At 37.6% G+C, this 9,194-nt stretch overlaps 1 long non-coding RNA gene across 1 annotated transcript; it reads left to right on the top strand.

Annotated features, from left to right (window-relative positions):
• Positions 1-226: 226 nt before the first annotated feature.
• Positions 227-8,081, top strand: LOC125268221. Its single transcript, XR_007184839.1, has 3 exons — positions 227-285; positions 6,348-6,450; positions 6,570-8,081. It is a non-coding gene; the product is annotated as an uncharacterized LOC125268221 (long non-coding RNA).
• The last annotated feature ends 1,113 nt before the right edge of the window (positions 8,082-9,194 follow it).

Below are 9,194 nucleotides of genomic sequence, written 5' to 3'. Positions count from 1 at the left end.
GCCAGCATTTGTGCTTATAAAACAAACTTTTTCATTTTCTTTTTTAAAATGACCGATCGTTTCACTAGATAAGACCATTATTCATCGTCTGGTATCGTCTGGTGTCGTTTAAAGCCCTTTGAAACTGCACTGAAGCTGCCATTTGGACCTTCAACCGTTTGGTGCCCATGGAAATGAATGATATGGAGAAAAATCCTAGAATGTTTACATCAAAATTTACACCTTACACCTTAATTTCTTTTCGACTGAAGAAAGAAAGACATGGACATCTTGGATGGCATTGGGGTGAGTAAATTATCAGCAAAAGTTTATTTAAAAGTGAACTAATCCTTTAAAAGAGGTTGACTTAAGAAGCTTGTTAGGGAAGTAGTCCTATATGCTTGATAGACTAAAGCTAAGACTAAAGCTGTGTTCGTCCTGATGCGTGGCCACATCTTAAAGAATTTCAACATTGTAACAGTTGTCTGTACTCAAAAAGCTTTTAGAGGCCAGACTACAGCTGTTTAGTTTGGCCTATAAAAGCTTTTTAGGAAAAGAGAAACTGTCACAACACTGAAAAACCCTGCAGACGACCAGAGACTCCTCACGCTCCTCACTCAAACCCACTGTTATACAAACTGACATTTACTGCCAAAATACAGTAACATGATCCCTCTCTTGATCTGAGAGTGACTCTGCAATGAGAAATCTATGATCACATACAGTAGATTTAAAAATGTAAAAGTCTATTAGGATGAGATTCACTGATTTCTGACATAAACATGGATAAGATGAATAAAAACACAGAATATAATACTCATCGTGCTTGTGGTATTACGTTTCCATTCTCCTTAGGAGCTTTATTAGATTAATTTGTGTTTAATTCAATATTCTGATTACATTAGCTGCCCATTAGTCACACTTAATTTATATCACCGATGAAAATTAAAAGGAGACAGTGAGATGTTCATCTTGATCTTGTCATGCGCAGACAGACATTTGAGTGAATGGCATTAGGTATGGTCCACAGCTTATATTGGTGGAGATCTGCCTGCTTAGTCAAGATGACACCATTTGACCAACAAGTGATCAAACAAAGATTATGTGGGTGAATTTATCTGAAACTGATTATACTGTAACAACAGTAATAATTTAAATTGCTATTTTAAAAGCTGCTAATTTTGTTTTGGAGTTCTCTTTGATTTACATGCATCCAAGGTCAAAAACACCTTCATTTTCACATATTATACACAGCAGAATCGCATCTTTTCCCACAGTGTATAAAAATGTTCAGGGTCTCTCTAAACCTTTCCGAGAGCCTGCTCTAGACTACTGCTTTCAGCCTTTCTCATTACGTTGAATGTCAGCTTCCTCAGCACTGCAGTGCAGAAAACAGCGTCTTCTCAACAACACAAACCAAACTCTTTTAGGTCTCAGCTACAACTACAGTGTTTGAAGGCAAGGTCAAAGTAGACGTGGCTCGCGGACAGCCACTGAAGAGAATAGGCTGGCATTATACAAAATTTGTTACAAACCTATAGGTTTGTGCAAGAAGTAAGACTGGAATTACTGACGACTCGTTTCAGGCAGTTCAGAATCGGTTCTTTCTTTTGGGAAACATTATCTTACACTTTGATCTTTGAAACTTTGCAGACTTAATTTTTTTTTTTACATTCATAAACAGCTATGTAACACTACATGAAAGGTAATATCCCCTCGTAAAAAATCATAAAAGAGGGAATTTAAATCAGTTGTACAGAAATAAATCTATACTATAGTGCAGAAACTGTTAATATAGACTTCAGTTCTGCTTGTGGATATCTAGTGAACTTGCTACAAGTGCATCAAACAAAACTGAATATCTTTCAAAGATTTGATGTCTCACTCTTGGACAACAGCAAATCCAATGAATATTTCATCAGATTGACAACACATTTCACAGTTTTGTATGCAAAATGCATTAGACGGCCAGTGAACTGTGCTGTCTGAGGCTGGTCATGAAAATAAAATTGATGAAATACACTGGTATTGCACTGAAAGCTCACACTAGAACACCATTAAATTCATTCCACTATGTTTCCAAATAATCACAATAAATGAGATTAGCTTTGGTTCCCAAACATTTGTCAGTTACATAAATCAACACCATTGTTTAAAAAAATCACATGCGTTTTAGTAGATGTAGGGAAAGCAAATGGACAGAACTAGGTTCTGACATATACATTATGCATTTTCTATGCATATTTCAAAAGCAATATTCGTTTATTTATATGTAAATCCTTTTTAATGAGGAATAAATCACTCCTTAATTTTGTTCTGAGTCACATCTTTCCCATGTATTCTAATAAAGGGAGAAAAACATTCTTGGTGTGCTGACTGTTCAGAGGCATGGAGCCCTTTAAGAGGACTCACAGTTTTGAGTTTTAGGGGACAGCAGGGGTTTATTCTACATCACAATGTCTTACTTCTGCTTTGTTGCCAGCTCTTGCGTGCCAACGAGGTGCTGATGCAACTTTCAAGGGATGTATGACAGTATGAGAGCATGAGTGTGTGTGTGTGTGTGTGTGTGTGTGTGTGTGTGTGTGTGTGTGTGTGTGTGTGAGCTCTCTGTGTTGAATACCCCCCTGAGCCCGCTGAAGTATGTGTCAGATACAAAGACGTGACTTTACACTACATACAGGACAGAATGAGAGATATGACATAAATTAACAATGATTAACAATAGAGATTAGATAGATAGATAGATAGATAGATAGATAGATAGATAGATAGATAGATAGATAGATAGATAGATAGATAGATAGATAGATAGATGTGGAAGTGATCTGGCAGTGTAATAAGTGAAAATGGAGTAATCAGAAACCCCAGTTCAGAGACTCAAGAGCCCATCACAACAGCTGTGGTGCTTTTAATCTCTCAGACAGAGGCAGACATTCACATATAATGAGTCGGAATTCAGTATCAAAGGGTCATGGAAGGTAAAGCTTTATTCAAGTATGCCTTTTATGTTTGACTACAGACAGATTCAACAGTAAACAAGGAGCTCCGAAGACTGAAAATGACTGATTTTGTAACTGCACAGCCACCAGGGCCAAATATTACCCTAAACATTTCACACAAGGTTTTCTTTGGACAATGTTTGATGTTCCCAGCCTGGGAAACATTACTGACAAGGCCTATTTAAGCTCGTTTGCTTGTTTTTATGTAAAGGTCATGATACACGGGGCAACTTTTTGAGGAATGTTGCTGGGCAATGTTACCATCAACGGGCAACTTGGTGAGACGCAGGGCAACTAATTAGGGCAATGGCAACTAATCAGAGAGGAGCGAATATATTGCCAAACTAATAAACATTTTATTATAAACACTTGTTAGGCACTTTATTTCAACTTTTCAAATATTTTCTTTGTTTTTATTAAAATGCCTTTCTGATCTGATTTGTGATAGGAAAAGTTTAAGGCGGATCCGAACCCGCATCAAAAGCTACTTTCACATGCCATATAAGGATATATACTTAGGACACTACAGACATTAAACGGAATGCGTCTTTTTAGTATTTAACTGAAAACATTTGATGGCTAAATTACAGCCTACGCACATTAAATTGGACACTTGTTGGTATTTTAAGCATTAAATGAGGTTAATTCCCTGTTTTGAGTTGACACATGACAACTTACCAGCATAAAAAGATATAAGTTCAAGCTCCTTTTCTTCGCTCCACTGCCACTGAGAGGCCGCCATCTTGTGTGAATTTTTTCTGAAATATCCAAGTCGGTCACATGATCATCAGCTAGCAATCTGATTGGAGGATCTCAAAAAATTGCCCACAACCAATCTAAAGTATCCAGATAGAAATTTGTTGCTCATTCTCAGTGGGAAAGTGCCAAGCCACATTGCCCGGCAACATTGCTCAAAAAGTTGCCCCGTGTATCATCACCTTAACGGTAGGTGTTTACTGACGGGGGCGGGCGGAGCAGAGTGAGCATTTTCAATTCATTCCTAAGGAAGTCGAGCTTCACAATCCCACAATGCACCTTGTGAGCGTTAAGCTCGACATTTCTATAGGAATCAACTTCTATAGGAATCAATTTTTTGGTAACCAACATTTTTTAAAATATCTTCGTTTGAGTTTAGCAGAAGAAAGAAATTCATTCAGGTTTTGAACAACTTGAATGTGAGTAAATGATGACAGGATTTTCATTTTTGGGTATCCCTTTAAGCAGATAAACTCACACCAATATGACAATTGTCTATTAAATGCTTATTCTGTTCTTGGTTTTAGGACTACAAACCAAAAAGCTCTATTGCATCTATTAGTGCACTGTTATTAGGATCAACTGATATAGTATGGTGTGTTTGTTATTGTCAATCAACTCCAGAATGAAGAGAAGACCAAAAGCAGCACAGCAGTAGAGGTTTGCAAGCAATAGCAGTCATAGTCAGAGCAAATTATATTCTAAAAATGTCTCTGGTTAGTGATTTTTAATTTATCCTTGCAAAGTGCAAAAAAGACAAATGAGATTTACTTAAAATGTTAATCACATGTTTTCAGCATGGTGATGTGATGAGTTGAGACAAATAGAGAGAGAGAGAGAGAGAGAGAGAGAGAGAGAGAGAGAGAGAGTTGAAATTCTGTAGGTGTCTGGCGCTGTCTTGTTTTTCCGAAGGCTTCACATTTCATATTTCAGAGCATAAAAGTTTCATTGCTCTCACTCAATGCAGTGTTTCTCATGGATTATTTATTAAATGGGGAGTGGCTGTTTATCATACGGCTAATCCGGCTCAGCACAGGTACAGGCTAACGGCTGTCTGCACACTCATCACCCGTGATAAATCTCTGAGCTTGTGAGCCACAGCAGGAAAGACCTGTCTCATTCGTTTAACTCATGCTAGGTGGCCTAGAGAGGTGATGCAGTCGAGTGCCCTATTTGTTTAGCTAGAACAAGATCTCAAGAAGTTGTATTGAGAGCTATATTTTAATCCCAAAACACAAAAATATAACAGTATTCATATTTTTATGCATTATTTGAATTATGTATGTAATTTTTAAAAAGATGACACTAAGACTGTATTGGGGTTATAGTGCAATTTGCATGATGTATGCATTCACAAAAAGAATTAAGCAAATGTGCTAACTGTAAAATATTGTGTGAATGCAGGTTACTTGGCATAATTTTTTATTATAATGAGGTTTGAGGTTTGCCATTTATTTATTTTTTGCAGCAATTATATTACAGTAACAGTAATGGAGCAATATTAATACTGAAGTCCCCTGAGCAATTATATCAGACTGCTGGATGGTGAGACTGGCCAATCAGAATTGAGTTTTCCAGAGAGCTGACCATGTAATAGAATGCCTTGGTTCACTACATATTTTGCCTTTCATTTTCCCATAGGGATTTTTAAAAAACTATTTGTTTAAGAATTATAATCCATGAACCAAACATTACAAACTATGATTTAAAGCAAGAAGGTTTTTGAAATTTGGTCTAAAGCCCAGAACACACCATGAACACACGGACTAGTGCCGATGAAAGCAGACTGCGAGGTTGGCTCACGTCGGCAGCATCTGGGTCCAAAATTGCCCTGACACACCAAACCGACGCTCGACACACGACGGGCAAGTAACATGTCAGTTCTGCGCCTGCGTAAGAAAAAATGCTTTTCCATACGAGCAGGTGGCAGTAGCTGAACACAAAATCAGAATGATCAGATGGCCCAACTGACCGACGAGCTCCAACGCCGATTGAATCGGCCAAAAAAAAGCAGACAAGGACCAACTTCAGCTACTACTATAGTATAGGCCTATAGAACATACAGTATAGTTCTATAGGCCTATAGTAATTCTAAATCCACATTTTGTCATTGTCACATGACTAACCAGTGTCAGATGTGTCGCTTCAATGCCATAGGCTGCTTCCCAAAGCTGGAAAGTTCCTCAAGCAGCATACAGAGCTAGGAAGGCAATAAGGCATGTCCGAATACTGGATATGACAATGTTAATGTATTTGGTCTTGGCGGAATAGATCTGCTATGTTCCTGCTGCAGAGCAAGAACAGGAACTTGCTACTGCCAATACATACAGTACGCTGATATGCTGAAGTGACGTGGACCAATCAGCTTGTACAAAGCAGTTAGTGCTGTAATTATCATCAGCTTGGGTTAAGGACTCATCAGCCTGCACCATCTAGAGTTACTGAACTATGTATATAACTCGTTTCTTTCTATCTTTGCACTCCCATCTGCAACCTATCTCATTTCCTTTACTTCCACATAAGCTGGTACTCATGTAACAAAAATGTATCTAATTATCTGAATCCTATATAACTTTTGTGAAGTTTTAATCAAGATGTCTGTTCTGCTTTCAGTCTTTTCCCACATAGGACGCTGGGGACATGCGAATGACACCAAGCTGAAGGTCCACAGACTCCACACGACTGTAATATGACTTGATACTCGATATGATTCTGGGTACGTTTTATTTTATTACCGCTGTGTTCTGTTGGTAATTACACTTAAAATACATGTGCTTTTACTCATAGTGATGCTTAATGTTACCACTTTTAACAACCAACACTGTCTCATTTTAGGAATGAGGTTTGGTCCTTCCGTTGGGGAGAATAAATGCATCATGTCTGTCCAGACATATTTAAACACACAGTTTTTACTGTCAACCTTCCTTTTCTTCAGATCTGACAATTTGGAAGACGCCATTGTCATAGCTTTTCCGACACTTATTTTGCTAACGGCACTTGGCAGAACAAATTAGCTACCTGAGATGTGTCAGCATCACTACGTTAAGTCAGGAGAGTGTTGTCATAGTGATGCCATTACGCTGCTCTGATTCGTTGTCATATGCCAACAGTTAATAACAGAAAGGGAGAGAAATCACTGGATTTTTCTTGGTTTTATATGATACTGTTAGACATTTAGCATGCTAGAAGCTAGTAGTTTAAAAGGCCATTCACACCAAGCTTTGATACACATATGCTTACGCAATCACTTAGTCTCTGTCCAGATTAAATTGTCCTTCAGTCAGAATCCAGACTGGAATCTGATACTGAGAATCTCTGGTTTAGTGAAGAATAGTTGAATTAGACTGAGCCAAAAAAAAAAAAAAAAAAAAAAAAATTCAATTTTCACCTGGTTTGTTCTACACATTAAATAACAATAACTTCTGTATTGTGTATTGTGTTGATGGGCTGTGTATCAGCTGCGTGCCGACCAGTACAACAACCAGTTTACAAAACACACACTTGCAAGATTTTTCAGCAGCACTTGAAACTTGATGGAGTTTAAAAAAAATGTGATCTGACAGCCGCCATATTTCTTGCTTTCTCTACCTCTCACCTGTGGGCATTGATATTCCCTCCATCTCTTCTAAGCCGCAGTATTCCGCCTGCCTCTCAATCTCTCCGCCTGGCAAATATTGATCTAGCAAAATGACTTCTCAAGGTTAGGGTGCTAGTTTGTGTGCTACAGTAGATAAGGCGAGGGGCTTGTCATTTGCCGTCTGCACTACTGAAGCCTGCTGTGTCACGGGGTGGAAGTCTGAGGTTTGCCAAAATCAGGTGTAAAATATTTTTCATCTTGACTTGTTTACTTATGTGGGGTTTCTTTTTATCCTTTTGTCTTGGTTGGATGTTTTTCAAGAAGAGATTCTGGATCTGTACCGCTACTGAATCTTGAATGATTTGTGTGAGGGGAGCACTGTGTTTTTCCTGTGTTATTTCTGCAGCTTGTCTTGCATTCATTTATATGACTAATGGCTTCATATTAACAAGTCTCAAAAGCATCAGTATCATCTTTGGCCACTGTGCTGTATTCATACTTTGCTGTTATAATTAGGACTCACGGTTTTGCATATCAGAGCCACACTGCTTATTAAATTACCAAAGATTTTTTTTTCCCAGACCAGAAAACTGTCAATCATTTCTTCAGAAAAATGGGATATTAATAAAATATGCAGTCTTTTTATTAATGTGTTAATGATGCAAAGGCATTCTCAATCTGAAAGTGTCTTCAGAGCAATTATCTTCTATTCACTGTTGAGCCTTGGACCCAAAGCTTTCATTATTCAATTGAGATAGATATGATTAACATTTGTATTCAAAACAGTTGCCTTGCTCTTGTCTTTTTTGTCATGTTTATGAACATGAATCCATCCATCCATATATTTTTAATATTTCTCATAGAAATTAACCACTATTTTTATGTCATAAGGCTCAATTATATATATATATATATATATATATATATATATATATATATATATATATATATATATATATGTTGGGATGTTTTTTTTTTTTTATTTGAATAAAATGAAAACTAAAAGACTTTCAAATCACATGAGCCATAATTTTATTCACAATAGAACATAGATAACATAACAAATGTTTAAACAGAAATTTTACACTTTTATCCACTAATTTCACTAATTTCAAATTTGATGCCTGTTACAGGTCTCAAAAAAAGTTAGCATGGGGACAACAAATGGCTGAAAAAGCAAGAAATTTTGAAAAGATTCAGCTGGGAGAACATCTAGCAACTAATTATGTTAATTGATATCAAGTCTGTAACATGATTAGCTATAAAAGGGATGTCTTAGAGAGTCTCTCAGAAGATGGGCAATCTGTGAAAGAGTGCGTAAAAAGATTGTAGAATACTTTAAAAACAATGTTCCTCAATGTCAAATTAAAAAGGCTTTGCAAATCTCATCATCTACAGCACATAACATAATCAAAAGATTCAGAGAAAATGGCGAAATCTCTGTGCGTAAGGGACAAGGCCGAAGACCTTTATTGGATGCCTGTGGTCTTTGGGCCCTCAGACGACACTGCATCACTCATCTGCATGATTGTGTCAATGACATTACAAAATGGGCACAGGAATACTTCCAGAAACCACTGTCGTTAAGCACAATCCGCCGTGCCATCTGCAGATGCCAACTAAAGCTCTATCATGCAAAAAGGAAGCCATATGTGAACATGGTCCAGAAGCGCTGTCGTGTCCTGTGGGCCAAGGCTCATTTAAAATGGACTGTTTCAAAGTGGAAAAGTGTTCTATGGTCAGACGAGTCCAAATTTGACATTCTTGTTGGAAATCACGGACGCCATGTCCTCTGAGCTAAAGAGGAGGGAGACCTTCCAGTGTGTTATCAGTGTTCAGCTCAAAAGCTGGGGTGCATAAGTACATACAGAATAAGCAGCTTG

The sequence above is a fragment of the Megalobrama amblycephala genome, linkage group LG5 (assembly GCF_018812025.1).
Source record: "Megalobrama amblycephala isolate DHTTF-2021 linkage group LG5, ASM1881202v1, whole genome shotgun sequence".
Taxonomy (NCBI): Eukaryota; Metazoa; Chordata; class Actinopteri; order Cypriniformes; family Xenocyprididae; genus Megalobrama; species Megalobrama amblycephala.
This window is presented reverse-complemented; position numbering and strand designations above follow the sequence as displayed.